We start from the raw sequence: 16,489 nt of genomic DNA, 5'->3' as shown, positions 1-16,489 counted from the left end.
ATCGAACCTGCACCCGCGGCCCCACGCCCACCTCCCCGGATGCTGGGCCGCCGCACGTTCCGGCGAGCGGCGCGCCCGCGGAGTGGGGCCGCGGTGTACGACGCGGCCAGGCTGCCCGGGCAGGCTCTGCAAGGGGCGAGGGGGGCGCCGGCCTCTTCCCACTAGAAAGGCCGTCCTCCCCGCCCGTCTGGCTGGGCTCGCCCCGATGGGGTAGCGCGGCCCACTTCCTCAGACAGCCGAGCCCGGGCGGGGGCGCGGCGGGGGCCCAGGCTGCCTGAATTCTCGGAAGCCCAAGGTTCTGCGCGGAGCGTTTTCGAACGCGGGCTCCGAGCCCGTTGCCTGCGAGGCGCGCTCCGCCGCGCTCACTTCCCCACCCTGCGCTCCCGCGCACGCACCCGCAGCCCAGCACAATTGGGCTGCGCTCGGGCCATCTCTGCGCCCAGATGGGGGCGTCTCCGGGCGGTTGCGAGCTTCGGTGCTTCCTAGGGAATTGTGGGAGGTGTACAATTTGAAATACGAAGGAAACAATTCGAAAAGGGGCTCTGAGGTCTTCAGTTCCTGACCCGCCCCCGCCCGGTTGCTGTTGTCCAACCCGAGGGACTTGGGACCAAAGCACCGCTCTGGCCCTGCCGCTTAGCGTGGAGCTGTTTCTTTGGGAGGCCTTGTTGAGGCAAGGCTGTTACCAAAAGGTGCCATCTTTTGCCGAGCGACCTCCTTAGTGCTTTCTAGGAAGTACTGACTTCTAAGGGGCGGGGGCTCAGAAGTGTATTTAGGCTGCTTTCCAGTCAGATCACTTTTGTAGAATTGCAGAATGGGTTTTGAGTCCAAGTATTTTTTGCTGATTCTTGCATCCTTTAATAGGGCCTACAGGTGTGATTGGTATATCGGGTTGCACCCCCAGAGTAGGATCTCCTTGCTGTAGGCCTATGGATTATTAAGTTCTTTTTTTTGGACCAAGAGACAGTAGGGACCTATATCCACTCATGTACATAGAGTATAAAACTGCATCAGTGGCTTCAGGGTGGTTATTTTCTCTGCAAAGTGAGGCACAATGATGCTTTATATTTGATTTTTATAGCTTTTTCTTTGTACTGAGAATTTAACCTAACGCCTTCCCACTTCGCTACGCCCTCAGCCCTTTTTATTTTTTGAGACAGGGTCTTGCTTTAGTGGAGGCATAGTTCCTTTTTTCCCCTCCATTTTTAAATTTAATTTTATTTTTTTTTTTAAGGGAATGGTAAGGAGAGTGATCCAAGGCTGCCACAGCTTTTGGGTTCGTAGCTTTTGGGTTCACAGCTAGAGGGGATTCTTTTAGGACTTTGTTTAGAATTTCACAGCTGCACTATCAAAACCTGGGCCACAGTCATTTTATAGATGAAGTTGAGGTCCAGGAAAGGCCATCACTTGTTAGTTTTTACCAGTTAGTTAGTGATGGATCTGGAATTAAATACTACTCTCTTGACTTCCCAACCAATGGAAAATAGGGACTTTGCCTTTATAGTACTCTTCTCTAGTTAGTTCTTTTTTTTTTTTTTTTTAACGTGTGGCTGTTACTAAAGATCCATTTCTTTGGTATACCCTATTATTATTTTATCTTTGCTTTTTGGGATGAAGATTGTTTTAGTAGCTAAAGTAGAGCTTGCAGGCCCAGTGTTTGAAGAAAGGTAAAGTGATCCTGAGGACATTTGTAAGAACTGAAGTGGAGGTTAGAATGAGGGATTCTGGCCATTGTTTTTATTAACCTTGAAGAATGAACTCTCCAGATGGGGAAGTGGAGCTGGCAAGTCGGAGCTCTGCCCTCAGAATGACCGTAGACTCGCTGCTTTTGTAACAAATTTCCTTGGACTCCAGCCTGAGCTTCTCAAGGCCATAGCACTCTTCTTTTAAGAAATCTTTACAAGAACAAAGAGAAATTTGGTGGAAGTGGGCAGTCTTCTTAGCAAAGATGACACTAATTTACAACAGATTGATGGCTGAGGAGGTGGGGAGAACAATTAAATTTAAACTTTAAAAAAGCTGTTTATTCAGGTAAACAGGCATCTCTGGAACAACAGCAACAACAAAAAGCTGTCATAGCACTGATGCCTTCTTCGGTTAGTGAGATTGTTCATTTTCTCTGACTAGACATTTTTCTTGGTCTCAAAAATGTCTGATGAGGCATTTTGCTTGCGTAAGAATTGCCTTATGTCCTTGCCTTTGTTGAAAATCTAGAAGGGTGAATTGCTTTACTTATGATACCCTGTTATTTTGATAATTATGGTACCCTGGATTAATCAATTCTGTCTTTTACCTGGATGTTGATTCTTAACATAAATGCTCGTCTTGTGCTCATAGTCTGCCTGTCTGAACTCGCATGAGCCTGGTGAGGTGATGGGGCTCCCTGGGTGTCTTTTGAGACCAATCCAAATCTGACTTTAACTCTTTCTTTGAAGTTCTAGTGATGTTTGAATTGGGTTGTTTTTATTTTTTGAACACTGAATCTTCCTGTCAATGGTGCAGCACTTGGAAACGGGGAAGAATTGCTAGTCCTGAAAAACTAGTGATGATATATTAGAAGAAACAGGGCTAACAGTGCACAACACAGAAAAAAGAGAATTCCAGTGCCATGCCAGGAAAACTTGGTTCATTGTGAGAAGCATGCTGAGAGGACAGTGGTCAACTGGGAGGTCATCCTTCATGTCCAGCTGTGGCCTCCAGGGCTGTTTCCTTTGGTCAGGTGGCTCCTTTTCTGCCTGGAGGAGCAAAAAAATTGTTCACTTCCAGGACTCATTGAAATCTCAAGATATTGGCCAGTTACCAAGTGTCTTTATAAACTGGTGCCTAGATCTTTTATTTAATGTTTTTCCTATTACTTATTCTCATATCTCTTTGAGTTTTTTTTTTTTTTCAGATTAGTGGAGTTCCTCGGATATATTTGAGGGCACTGTATTGGGCCAAGTTGCGTATAAAAATACAAGACATGGGCTCTGCTAATGGTGATAGAGCAGAGTTAATGCCAGGTGGAGCTGTGAGACTGGATTAATGAGAGGTAGGCAAGCACTGAGAGAAGAGTTTCTAGCTCCCAAATCCTTCCTTGGGACATAAGGGAGGTCAGTTTTAAGCTATATGAAGACAGATGAACAAAACTTCAAGCAGATAGAAGGAGAGGTGCCAGGAGGAGAGAGGGACATCTTAGATAAGAGAGGCAGCATTTTAAGAATAGTGGTGAACAAAAGGACTAAACATCACTATAGTAATAATAGTTTCTCCTGTGCCAGGGTCTATGTAAAGTGTGACTCCTGCATAATTTAAATCGAATAGAACGCTTATGAGCCATCTCTATTTTATAGGTGATAACCTGTACCAGAATGTGAGCTTCTTGAGGGCAGTAACTTTTTTTTTTGGTTAGTCTTCTTCATAATTCCAAGCCTCCAGCAGAGTGCTTTAGGAACACAGTAGGCATTCTGTTACTATTTACTGGCTGAGGGTAATGGTGAGAACAGTCTAATCATATAAGGTGGTATCGTTCCTGTTTTCCAGTAAGGAAATTGAGGCCTGGAGGTTAAGTGAATTGCTACCTGACATCAGGCTTAGAAGAGGTAAAAGTTGGACTTAACTCCAGGTTTCTAGATTCTTTTCTTCTGTGAGGAAGACTCTTGTATCTTTATATTGATTTTCTTTCTGGTGCTAGCCCTGTTACATTGCGGTACAAAACTTGCCGGTGGGAGAAAGCAAGATGAGTTTGGGCTCATGTGAATATAACATGGTGAGCACACAGTGTTAGAGAATGCCAGAAAGATAAGATATGTGTGTGTGTGTGTGTGTAATTTAGTATGGAAATCTGAACTATGTGGGGTTTATTCTAAATGAGGTTAGGAGGAACCATGGAAAGTGCACATGTGCATGTGTATGTACAGTTCTATTTTTTATTTATAAGGTAACTCTGGAGGTGGGAATGGGGGTGAATACATTTTAGCCTGGCCAAGGTCCAGAACTAGGGCTAGAACTCAGGTTCTCCCAACACTGCTAAGGGACCACCTTTGAGCTGTTACTGTCTGGGGAGGGGGCTGTTTTGGGAGGAGCACCTGGTTCCCTCTGGACTTTCTCCATGGAGTCGTGGATGATGTTTTAGTTTCTACTCTGGGTTGATTCCCCCTTCATGGTGAGAAGGAAGCAAATTGCTGTGGTCTTGGGGATGGGAAGTAGAGTGGAGACCATTAATTGGCATTTAAACTTTGTTAAATTGGCATTTAACAAATTTCTGAAAGTAGGGTCCCTAGGCAATTTTGTGACTGGGTACATAGTAGAGTATATTACTTCTGCAAACTGAGACGGGTAAGCTGTCAGTAAGTGACACAGTCATATGGACCCATCCTCACATATGTAGTCTGTCAATAACCAAAACATTATTGAGTACACAACTATTACAGAGGGGCTCAAGGAGGGATCTGAAGGAAGGGATGATTCACCTGCTATTATCTAAACTCAGGTTCTCCTTTGAATGAGAAAGCATCTTTTTCAAGGACTGTGCCAAGAGTGCCTTGTGTCCTGTGGCTTCTCTTAACTTGACAGTTCTCTGAGGAAAAGCAGAAGCCTAAATGAGAATAGGGTGGTTATTCATCAGCCTGGATTTAGCACAAATACCTGAGTCAAGACTTATGAGTACACTGTGGGTGGCCGATGCCTAACTTCCTCCTTTGTCTTGAGAGTGTGGAATGCTACCTTCTCAGTTATTTTTTTGGTCAGCTTTTGCAGGAATTTGATTTTTAATTTTAAAGGTCATCCTTTATGTTTTTCCCATACCTTCCCAAAGTGTGAGTCACCCTCACCCTTTGTGTAATCATTTCTCCCTGGGATTGTGAACAAAGATTTTTGTTTTAGACTTGGATTTGTGTCTTTCTTGGAGAAGTCCCTTTACCTGTGTAATGCTGTTTTCTGACCTATAAAATTGGAATAATCAGCCAGATGTGGTGGCGCATGCCTATAATCCCAGCATTATGGGATGCTGAGGCAGTTCAAGTCAGCAGCTAACCTTGGGCAACTCAACAACAAGCCTTGTCTCCAAAATAAAAATAGAGGGGCTGGGGATATAGCTCTATGTGAAGGCCTTAGGTTCAGTTCCCAGTGTGTGCCTGTCCCTGTCTCTCTCTCTCTCACACTGTCTCCCGACACACAGAATAATCCTATTTTTTTATAAAGTATTAAGGGTGTTTGGTGAGAAAATTCCTGAGAAGTGTTTAGCATGAGGTGTGTCACATAGTAAGTGCTCAATACATTTTACCTGTTAATATGCAGCTGCTTTAGATTACTCTCATTCAAATAGAGATATGAGAAAACACAGAGGGGATATTGTGGGCTCACCACGGGCTACAAACAGAGGCCTCTGTAGGGCCTCCTCTTTAGAGGTCAATTGAACCAGGAGTTGAAATTAATCCATCTTTGCCCTTTAATGATATTTCTTGATAATCTTTCTGGGGTCTGACTTGGTTTTGGGGTTGAAATAGTCTGGATATTATCCCAGACTAAAATTTTGTGTAAGGGTCTTTGCTGGTTCTTTCTTAAACATTTCTGTCTTTAGTCTGAATTTACAATTTTTCTTTTCTTTGGAGTTAAAATATTATTTTTTATGCAATTATGGGGATAGTAGATGGCACTTATTTTTTTTTTTTTTAATTTTCTTTTGGCAGAATAAAGAGCTGGCAACTTTAAGTTCCCTTCAGTTTCTTCGTGTGTGTATGTGTGTGTGCACAGATGTTATTGTTTGCCAGTTCTAAAGATCTTAAGAGCTGCTAGTCTACAGGATTATTCTTTGCTTTTAACAGTTTTGAATTTTCAGGACCAATTGCAGAGTAGTATATGTGGCTTTGTATACTGACCATTTAGTTCTGAATAAGTATTTATTAATAGACGTCTTTCTCCTTTTCCTCCCAAGTAGCCAACAGCTTTGGTGACTTTATTTTGGTTGGATTTACCTATTTATGGTTTGTTCTTTGTGTGGATGGCTTTTATTTAGTTTGTGTCTTTATCCAGAGGATCAGCTGACAATTCAAAATGTTTTGGCTTTCAAGGAAATGGCCAAAAATCCAGTATTTTGCCAGTGAAATCATCTAATTTGAGTTACCCCCTCCCCACCTTTCTTCCTTTCCCATTCCTCCAGTCTGTCTGTCTCTGATAAGTAAAGAAGTGCCCAGAGGATTATTTATTTAACAATGTTGAGCCTTTGAGTTGCAGAAATAATAAGAAAAAGTAAGATTTAGTTTTTGCTCTAAGAGGTCATGCTGCTGGGGAAAGCATTTAAGCAAACAGGTATCAGTACAGAGCTGCTGAGACATAGTACAGCACCTAAAACCGAGGCAGAAGCGATGCCTGTCAAGGGAATGAATGATAAACTACATTGAGGGTCTTGTTGAGGTGTTCAGAGCAATAGCAATCACTGTGGCCAGAGAAGGGCCCAGAAAATCTGGGAAAAAGCTGATATGCCTGGAGATCATGCATGAGCAGCAGGCAGTGGGGTCTGGGTGATCCTGGAGGCTTTTTTCCCTTCGGTATTGACTGGTAGATTATACTAAGGACCTTCTAACTGAATTGTCCCCTACCCCAGACATGATTTTTCTCAATTGCCCAGGCTAAGCTCAAATTTGTAATCCTCTTGCCTCAACTTCCCAGAGTGCTAGGATTACAAGCACAGCTGGCTTCCTGGAGGCCTTTTAAACCTGGACATAATTCTGATGGATTTGCGGATGATCTCATCAATGGGAGATAGGTGAAGCTGGAGCAAGCAGTACAGTGAAAAGGCTGATATTTCATTAATGAACGCTGGTGAGGAGGAGCTCTCTGCAGGGTGTGTGTGAACCCAACTTGTGGACAGTTGTTCTGGGGCCTGAATACTTCTTAGGGGAGGTGAAGCTGAGGGTGAATTGGGGATCAACTGACCTTTCATCTTTGGCTTCTTATTTCTTAGTAAAGGCACTCTGGACACTTATGCTTCATGTACAGGTTGAGTTTTGGCCCAAGTGTTTGTTACCATAGAAACCAAAAATGGCACATAGGATGTGTTTGGGGCATAAATATGTGGTTTTCTGGAATGAATATTTTTTTTTTTTTTTTATACTGGGAACCGAACTTAGGACCTTATGCTTGCCAGGTATGTACTTGTGCCACTGAGATATATCCCCTGGAATATATATAGCTATATCCCCTATATCCGCTATATCCCCCGGCTGGAAAGAATATTGTGCAAAGGATTCTGAAGGAAGAGATAATGTTACCAGAGGTGTCTAGGATGGGGTGGAGGTAGGATAATCCTGATACAGATCCTTGTCTAATGTGAAATTGTAGAGAGAAATGGAATAGGCAAGACCCTCTCACTTGCTTCCTTTCTTTCTAATGAATGAAAGAAAAAAGTTCAAAGTACTTAGACAAAAAGAGAAAAGTTCTGGAAGGATGTGATTGTCTCAGTAACTAGGAATGTGGCAGCTGGACCTCAGGGGCAATGGAATATGTAATTGTAGAGCTCCAGAAGCTCCTTTCTGCCTCTTTCTCCTAGGTGTAGGTATCATATTCTCTCAATCACAGATTGGCTTGTCAGTTTGGGAACTAATGCTGCCCCCCTCTGAAGCTTCCTACTCCAACTTATACCACCAGAGGACTCTTCCTTCCCAGGGTTTCAGTTCAAAAACTCCTGGACAAGGCCTCTTAGCTTGGCAGACCTGTGCGTGGAGAGCACAGAAGGCCCTGGGGCTTGCCTCTGCGCTTCAGTCCTCTCCTGAAGTGTCCTCTGTAGTGAGCTGAGCAGCCAAACCACAGCAGGCCTAGCATGGTGACGCTGTCCTTCAGTGGAAAAGGGTTTCTTAGGGCCTGTGAGCTGAAATCCTTCTTCCCCAGGGAACAGCCACAATAGAAAAAGACCTGGGGCCATTTTCAGACATTCCGGTGCTAACCTTTCCCACCTCTTATCCACCTCTCATCTTTACAGCCTTGCCTGTCCTGGGAAGTGGAGCAAGGCCTTGAGCTTCACAGATTTTCTCAGCAGCAGCTGAACTGACTGGTAATTTCAGGGAACCCTTTTGGAAGGTAGGCAAATACTAGGGCTGTGTTTTCACCAAATATTTTCTCTTTGCTGGGTACACAAAGCAAAGGTTCTGTAAATGTTGCAGGAATTATGCTCAAATAACAAGCAATGATTTCCACAGCCCTTGAACCACAATAGACCAAAGACAAGGCTTGGAGTCTAGTTCTGGCTTTTTGGCCTATCAACAGGTGTAGCAGATAAGGTGCTAGGGTGGAGATCAGGAAGTGAGCCTGGGTTTCATGTCTGGTACTTATTACTGGAGAGGCTTGCTCAGGCTCTTAAATCTTCTAACCACTTCAGTTTGTTAAACACTTTGTATTTATATGATTTAGTGAATATGTTCAGTGAGGTATTGTTTTGATTTCTTAGGACTACATTAACAAATTACAACAAACTAGGTGACTTAGACATTTATTATTTCATAGTTCAGGAGCATTCTTCCCATTTCCAGATCTATTACCCAAAGGTCATCACTTTCATTAATTTCTTAATTGTACTTCCAGGGGAATTCTTTCAAAAGATCAAGAGTATACCGCCACGCCCACACACCCTTAAGCTCTGCAACTTGTTCTCCAAGTTGCTCTCCAATGTGCCTAACTTACTTTAATTGAATATTTTGACATTTTTTCTCTTTATATACATTTACCTTATATTTTTAAACTCTTTAGGCTTCTGTCCTAAACTGTACCACTCTTTTTTTTTATTTTTAAATTTTTTTTATTTTTTAAGCTGTACCACTCTTAATGTAGACTTCTGTAGTTGTTGGATTTTTGGATGTGTATCATTTTGCTTATACAAAGAACTAAGCAGTGAACATCATCATGTACTTGAATAAAATATGTTTGTAGATAAATTCCAGCAGGTAAATAGCTATGTCACAGTTTGTACTTTAACATTTCTACAGACAGATGCTATATTACTTTTTCCCACTGTCAGCAGTGTGTGAGAATGATTCTGCCCATAATCTTGCTGACACAGGGTATTATTAAATTATTTTCAAGGCCTTTTGATGTACAGGAGCTTGCAGTTTTCATGGGATTGATGTCTACCACTTTCTGTATGGTTTCTTTTCATCTCATTAGAATGGCCTGGTCAAATATGGCCTGGTCAAGATTACTTAACTTTTTATGGTTTTTTGCAGTGCTGGGAACTGCACCGAGGGCCTTGTGCATGCTAGGCAAAAGTAACTGAGTTCCATTCCCAACCCTTTTTATTTTACTTTGAGACAAGTTCTCACTAAATTGCCTAGACTGTCAGTGTAATTCTCCTGCCTGAGTAGCTGGGAATACAGGTGTGTGCCACTGGACCATACTAAATTTTTTTAACTGCACTTAAAATTTATGTAATTTTAGAATCTGACATATAAAAGGTTGTGAAGGAAAGTTTCTTCCATCCTGTGCCTCATCCCCAGTAAAGACAATTTTATGTCTGGTGATTCTTTTTGGGGATTTTTAAAATGTATATCTGAGCAGATAGAAGTACATAAACTTATTTAGCCTTTCTTACTTATTTATTTTTACAGAAAGGGAGCATAATATGCATAGTGTTCTAAATCAATATATTTCTCAAATGTGTTTTGGAGATTATCCTGGAGCAGTACATTTTTTTTTTTTAATTTTTGTATAATATTCTGTGGTGGGAGGGCTATACTTTAAAATAACTTCTTGTTGGTGGGTATTAAGATGGGTCCCAGATCAAGGGCTATATGTATGTATCACTTTGTTAGATATGGCAAATTTCTGTTTTGGTATCTGAAGAGGACTAAGATTTGTACCATTTTCCCTTAGTGCCTTTTGCTTTCTTTTTCTCAATGCTTTTTAAAAAATAGATACTTGCTTGTGCAATAAAACAATATAAGTCTACTTGGTCAGTGAATTTTAGCAAGTGTATGACCAAGAACCATGCCAAAAATACTGTATGGAACAATTCCACTGCCTAAGAAAGCTCACTCATGCTTCTTTCCAGTCAAAACACCTCTCTCCCTAGGCAACCACAATTTATGATTTCTTGGATTTGCCTGTACTATAACTTTATCTAAGCCAATTCACACAGTGTATGCTTTTTGAGTCTGGCTTCTTTTGCACAATATATCTGGATATTCTGTTTTGTTCTATTGATGTATTTATTCTCACATTGTCAAACCACATTTTATATTATATAAGTTTTGAGATGGGGCTGTGGCTCAGTGGTAGAGCTTTCAATCTCCAGCACCACAAAAAAATTATATGTTTTATAAATACACTTAAAAATATTAGAGAATATTCTCTCACACTTGATACTTTTTATTAAAAGTATTTTGGCACTTTTGGTTTGTTTATTCTTTTCCATGTACTTGAGAGCTGTTTCATTAATTTGTTTAAAGCTGTTGGTTTTTTTTGAGACAGGGTCCCGCTATGCAGTTCAGGCTGCCCTTGAGCTCACTTTGTAGCCCAGACTAGTCCCCCACCCCCACCCCCCGTACCAGGAATCGAACTCACGACTTGCGCTTGCCAGGCAGGCGCTGTGCCGCTGAGCTAAATCCCCAGCCCCCAGGCTGGTCTTGAACTTACAAAGATCCTTCTGCCTCAGCCTTCGAAGTGCTGGGATTACAGGAGTGAGCCATGACGCCAGGCGAAAAGCTCTTGTTTTTAATTGAGTTTTGCATTTTTTTGTACTGGGAATCAAACTCAGTACCTTGCGCTTGCCAGGCAGGTGCTTGTGCTGCGAAGCTATATCCCTGGCCTCTTGCTTTTAATTGCTATTTTATTGAAAGGGTACATTCATTAGTAGGGGGAGATGTGACATTTTATAATGGTGAAATTTCCCAAATAGAAACATGTTGGACATTTTTAAAATTTAAGGCCTCGCTTTTTGAGTGAAGTTTTATTTTTTCCTACAAGTAAGTCTTGTAAACTTAATGGTATTTATGGATATTTTATAAAGAGCCTTTTAAATATGCTCTTATAAGAATTATATGTATTCATTTCTTAATAAAATTTTTCTTATTACTCTAGTTTTTCTTTAGAGATCTGTATTTATTTCTTCAGGATAGACAGATAAAAGTTATTTTAGGCCTATGTTAATTTAAGCGTATAAACATCAAATCACAAAGCAGCATCAGTATAATGAACCCACATAGGAACCCTGCTTCTACTCTTCTCACACAGTGAACTGTTCTATTTGTAATCTAAAATGTAATGAAAAACATATTTTGAAGTATTTGGTCAAGGTAGAAAAATGAGTCAGTTGGAGGTAAGTCAAGACCTAGTATGAATATCCGGGTAAATTTAGGACTTTCAGGTTGGCTATAATGAAAATTCTAGACAGCTAGTCAAATAGGGCTAAAATTGGTAGAATACAATAAATAGACCTATTCTCATCTTGAAAAAAAGTTGTTTCATGAAATCAGGTCAGAAAATTTTCTTCATGCTTGCTTTGAAAGATCAAATAGTTTTATTTGGTTGTAGCTTGATTATATAGCTTTTAACTCCTTTTTTTTTTTTTTTTTTTTTTTTTTCCCCATTACCAGGAATTGAACTCACGACCTTGCACTTGCCATGCAGGCACTGTGCCACTGAGCTAAACCCCCAGTCCCCTTTAACTCCATTTTTAAATAGGAGAGAAACTTAAAATTCTGCATTTATAGGGAGTCTACAGAGCAGTAATCTGGTTTTCAGTTGTAATACTGTAGGCACTAAATGGGATGCTGAGAGGAATGTGGGCTGAGTTTACCCAGCACAACCTGTGTCTCTATATTTTATGCCAAAATATGATGCATAAATAATTCCACCACAGTGTAGTTCATTATTTCAGGTGGTATTCATATTTATGCATAAATACTGTTTAGGATGGAAAGACAGCATGATGCTCAGTGATGGAAACAGAATAGTGTAGAGAGCTTAGAAATACTCAGCTTCAGGGGTGTACACTGCATACCAAAACTCTAGGAAGCAGCTCTTGTTGTCTGTATTGCTCACACACAAGGGATTGAAGGCTACTTTCTCCACTGAATAGAAAAAGAACACTTCAGGTGTACCTGATTATTATTTGACCTATAACCACATGCTCCAGTAAAATTTTCTGCAGTGATAGAGATAGAACGGTCAGCACTGTCCAAAATGGTAACCCGTAGCTACATGTAGTTATGGAGCAACTAAGATATGTCTAGAGTGACTGAGGAATTGAGGCTTTAGTTGTATTTTAGTTCAATTAAATTAAAATGTCAACATCTGCATGCAGCTAGTGGCTACCATATTGGACAGAATTCTAGATAGAATAGTAATAGCATAATAATGGTAGCCAGACAGAATAGTACTAGCCAGAGCTAAAACACCATGCTTTTAGCTCTAAGTAATAGAAAACCTAATTTAAGCATATTCATTGGCTCATTTTGTTTGTTTGGCAAATCCAGCAGTCCCTGTAAACTTCTTTCCTGGCTGCCCATCATTATAGAGTCAGATACTTATATTTTCCAGATTCCTATTTCTGACCAGTGAAACATATAATGTTCATTTGGGGGCTTTGGGGAAATTTCCATTATTTTTTTATAAAAGAGTTGAGTGGTGGTAGGGAGCCTTTTCCTGCCTTGAAGGAGTTTTGAGAGGACAAGTGTGAGGACAAAAAGCCAGTGTAGTTAGGATGTTGTCACAGAGGGATGAAGAGGTATCCTCTTAACCCATGACTTCTGATTATGAGAGAAAATTGCCCCTTCTGTTTTCAGCCACTGACACATATTCTGTTTGTGGTGGCCAGATGCTTCCTATCCAGAGATAGGGCAACCTTCAGAATTTTCTCAAATCAATGGCTTCCACCAACTTTCCTGTGATTCTTTGGGCTCTGTCCTATTCCTTTGAGTGTTGGCTTTATTCTTAAGCTGAAGTTAAGAGCCATGAATCTGCACATCTCAAAGTCTAGATTCTCAGTCTTGCTTCCATATTGGACAGTGCCTCAATAATAGAGCCTCTTATGGAAGCTTGTTCAGAAAAGTGATAAAACATTTCCCTATAGTCCTTCAGCAAATATCTAATAAAGTTTAAGGGACAAAATTGTGCCCTACATTCTCTGCTGAACCCGTCCCTGGCAGGAGGATTGGATTATTCATCAAACCCAAAGAAAACTGGGGTTCAGTTAGCCAAGGGAGGCTACTTTCTAGGGGCCAAGAATGGTTCATTATAGCTAACTGGGTTTAGTTTCAGAGCTTCCTTAGTAATAAATATCATTAATTGTTAGCAGGGTCGGCTTTCAAGTTTCTGCCTTAAACATTTAACCTGTTTTTAGTTTTTATTACATTTCCTGGCACCGTGCAATCACTAGAATCTAATGAAATCTCCCCAGGCACTCATTGGCAATTAGTGTTTTTAGAATAATTTTATTTCCTGAGCTTATGATAATTTGTGTGCTGTGTAGCTGAACGATAGATGTCTGGTGTCTAGGTCAGGGTCCACAGTTCTCCCAGCTGTGTAGTAGTGATAATATCTTTTTAGAAAACAAACTACACTATGTCTCATAAATTGTTATCTACTGGTTACTTATTAAAGACAAAAGTACTCTATGATTGGGTAAATTTGGAACTTCACAAAAGAGGACATTCATATGGCCAACAAATTTGTTGAGAGGGACACAACATTATAAGTCATCAGGAAAATGCCAATTAAAACTATAGTGAGATACAGTGCCTAAAATTAAAAACATTGATAATACCTGGCGTTGAAAAGTGTTAGCAGTTTATGCTACAACACAGTAGAAATTGATTCAACCTCTTAGAAAACTGGCGGAATCTACTAAAACTGAACAGTACATCCTTCTTGTGACCCAGTGATTCTAGTCTCCTCCTGGGAATATATCCAAAAGAAATGCAGATGTTGCTAACTGAAGAACATAAGCAAAAATGTTTATAACAACTTCATTCATAATTATCTCCAATGAATTCAAAGTACTCATTGACAGAATGACAAATTGTGGTGTATTCATATAGTCCAACACTATGCCATAATAAGAGAAAGGAATTGCTGATACCTGTAACAGTATAGGTGAGTTTCACAGATAATGTTTTAGGAAAGAAACTTACCAGAGACCGAACCCACTATGTGAAACATATCTATGTTTTAGAGGTTAAAGTAGTGGTAGAGTTGGGTTTAGATTAGAAGTAGGCAGGAATGAACCTTTTAGGGGCCTGGAAAGGTTCAAATAGGAATCTGGGTGGGAGTTGTGTAGATATAAAAAATAATGAACCAAACACTTCAAATTAATGTATACTACACATATTATTTTTTTAACTCAGTAACAATGTTTAAAAAATTGAGCCTGTTTAAGGTGATAGAATATTTTCCAGGGCCTGGGATATAGCTCAGTGGTATAAGCGCCTGCCTGGCAAGTGCAAGGTCCTGAGTTTGATTCCCGGTACCAAAAAACAAAACAAAACAAAACAAAATGGAATATTTTCCATTACTATTGCATGGCAATTGTTTTTTTATTTTTAAAGCATAGCATTATTTATATCTTTTATTTTCCTTAACTTTATATTATTTATTTGTACATATTTGTGATACATAATAATTACATTCATCATAGGAAATTTATACCTGTAAATAATATATCTTGATTCTTCTTTTTTTCCATTTCCCTCCCCTCCCTTCAACACTTCTTTCCCTCCCTATTTACAAAAGTTTTATTTCCACCTTTTTTCCTTCTATTCTCTTGTTTATTCCTTTTCCCTTCCTTCCCTTTCTCCTACCCTCTCCCTTGTTCTCCTTCCCATTTAAACAAGTTCTTCCTGCTTCCTCCCAATATCTATCCTCCCATTATGCTCCTTGTTTACCCTTTGGGTTTCTTACATGATATTTAAACTTGTGTGTCTGATTTATTTCACATAAGATTATGATCTTGAGATGCATCCATTTTTCTACAGATGACTCAAATTTATCCTTCTTATGGCAGAATAGTACCCCATTGTTTCATGGTAATTGTAGATGTATGTTGTGTGACAATTTGACTGAGATCCCAAGTACATTTATTGCATAATGTGTTTATCTTTATGGTCATAGAAATTATACTTTGAGTACTGAAAACTACTTGCAGCTGATCCCTGCTAGGGCATGAGTTTTCATTGCTATCTTGTCAGTAGAGCCAGGACCTTAGCACAGAATATATTTTGTACATGCTGGTAGTACATAATGATCACGTTCCTTGTAGGGACTTGATATACATACACAATACATCACAATTCTGTTTTTTTAAAAAAATTTACCCCCCCTACATCTCTTGGATCCCTTCCTATATGCTAAAGATCTATCTTGCTACTTCCTATTGTTTTTTATTGTGCTCTTTATTTATATTTTGGGTTTCTCATATAAGAGACACTATGAAATACTTAAGCTTATATGTTTGATTTATTTCAGCTACCTTTAGGTTCTCAGAGCACATCCATTTTCCTACAAATGACAAGTTTATCATTCTTTATGGCAGAGTAGTACTCCCCTGTGTATTAATATCACTTTTTTTTGATCAATTTATCTGTTGATGGACATATAAGCCACATTCATGATTTACTTATTGTGAATTCCCACCGACGTGAAGAAGTGTTACTTTTTCTCTAAAGCCTTGACAGTATTTTTCACTCTTTCTGGAGTGAAGTAGAATCTCAGTGTTGTTTTAATTTGCATTTCTCTAATGGCCAGCAATGTTGAACATTTTTTCATGTATTTATTGGCTACTTCTTACTGAGAAGTATCTGTTCATTTCACTTATCCATATTTTGGCTGGGTCTCTTATTTTGTGAGTTCTAATTTCTCTGAGTTCTTTAATTTAATTTTTTTTCCCTCAGGTCAGATAGCTTATTCTTTCTAAATTTTTTTATTAGTACATGTTTTTAATACATAATTATTACATTTATCATGGGGACTTTGTTTTTATGTACATAACACATCTTCTTTTTTTTTGTCCCCTTCCCTTACCATCCCTCTCTGCTTCCTCCAACTCCTGTTTCCTTTCTCATATGGAAAAGTTGTATTTTTAGTTTTTCTTCAACTCTTCCTTTCTCATTTGAAAAAAGGTCTACCTACTTTTTATTATCTATCTTCTATTTTGTTCTTTATACTTTGGGTTTTTTAGATACGTGAAAATATGTGATATTTAAAATTGTGTGTTGGATTTATTTCACTGAACATTGTAGTCTTAATGTGCATCCATTTACTTACAGGTGCCTCAAGTTTATCATTCTTTATGGCAGAGTAATATTGCATTGTATGTAAATACCACGTTTTCTTCATCCTTTAATAATCTGTTGATGGGCATATAGGCTATTTTGTTCAGAGATTCTTTTTTTTTTTTTTTTATATTGGGAATTGAACTTACAACCTCACGGCAACCAGGCAGACTCTGTACTGCTGAACTATATCCCCAGCTCTTTTTTTTTCTCTCTTCTTCTTCTTTATTTTTTTTAAAGACAGTGTTTCACTATGT

General features: G+C 39.5%; 1 protein-coding gene across 1 annotated transcript in view; it reads left to right on the top strand.

Moving 5' to 3' along the window:
* The window catches only part of Trank1 (tetratricopeptide repeat and ankyrin repeat containing 1), a 145,377-nt gene that overhangs the window by 1,072 nt on the left and 127,816 nt on the right, over positions 1-16,489 (top strand). The gene's annotated exons all lie outside the window — the stretch shown is intronic.

Source organism: Chinchilla lanigera, unplaced genomic scaffold (assembly GCF_000276665.1).
Source record: "Chinchilla lanigera isolate Chin_1 unplaced genomic scaffold, ChiLan1.0 scaffold00020, whole genome shotgun sequence".
NCBI lineage: Eukaryota > Metazoa > Chordata > Mammalia > Rodentia > Chinchillidae > Chinchilla > Chinchilla lanigera.
The sequence above is the reverse complement of the archived record's forward strand: the minus strand, read 5'-3'. Positions and strand labels throughout refer to the sequence as shown.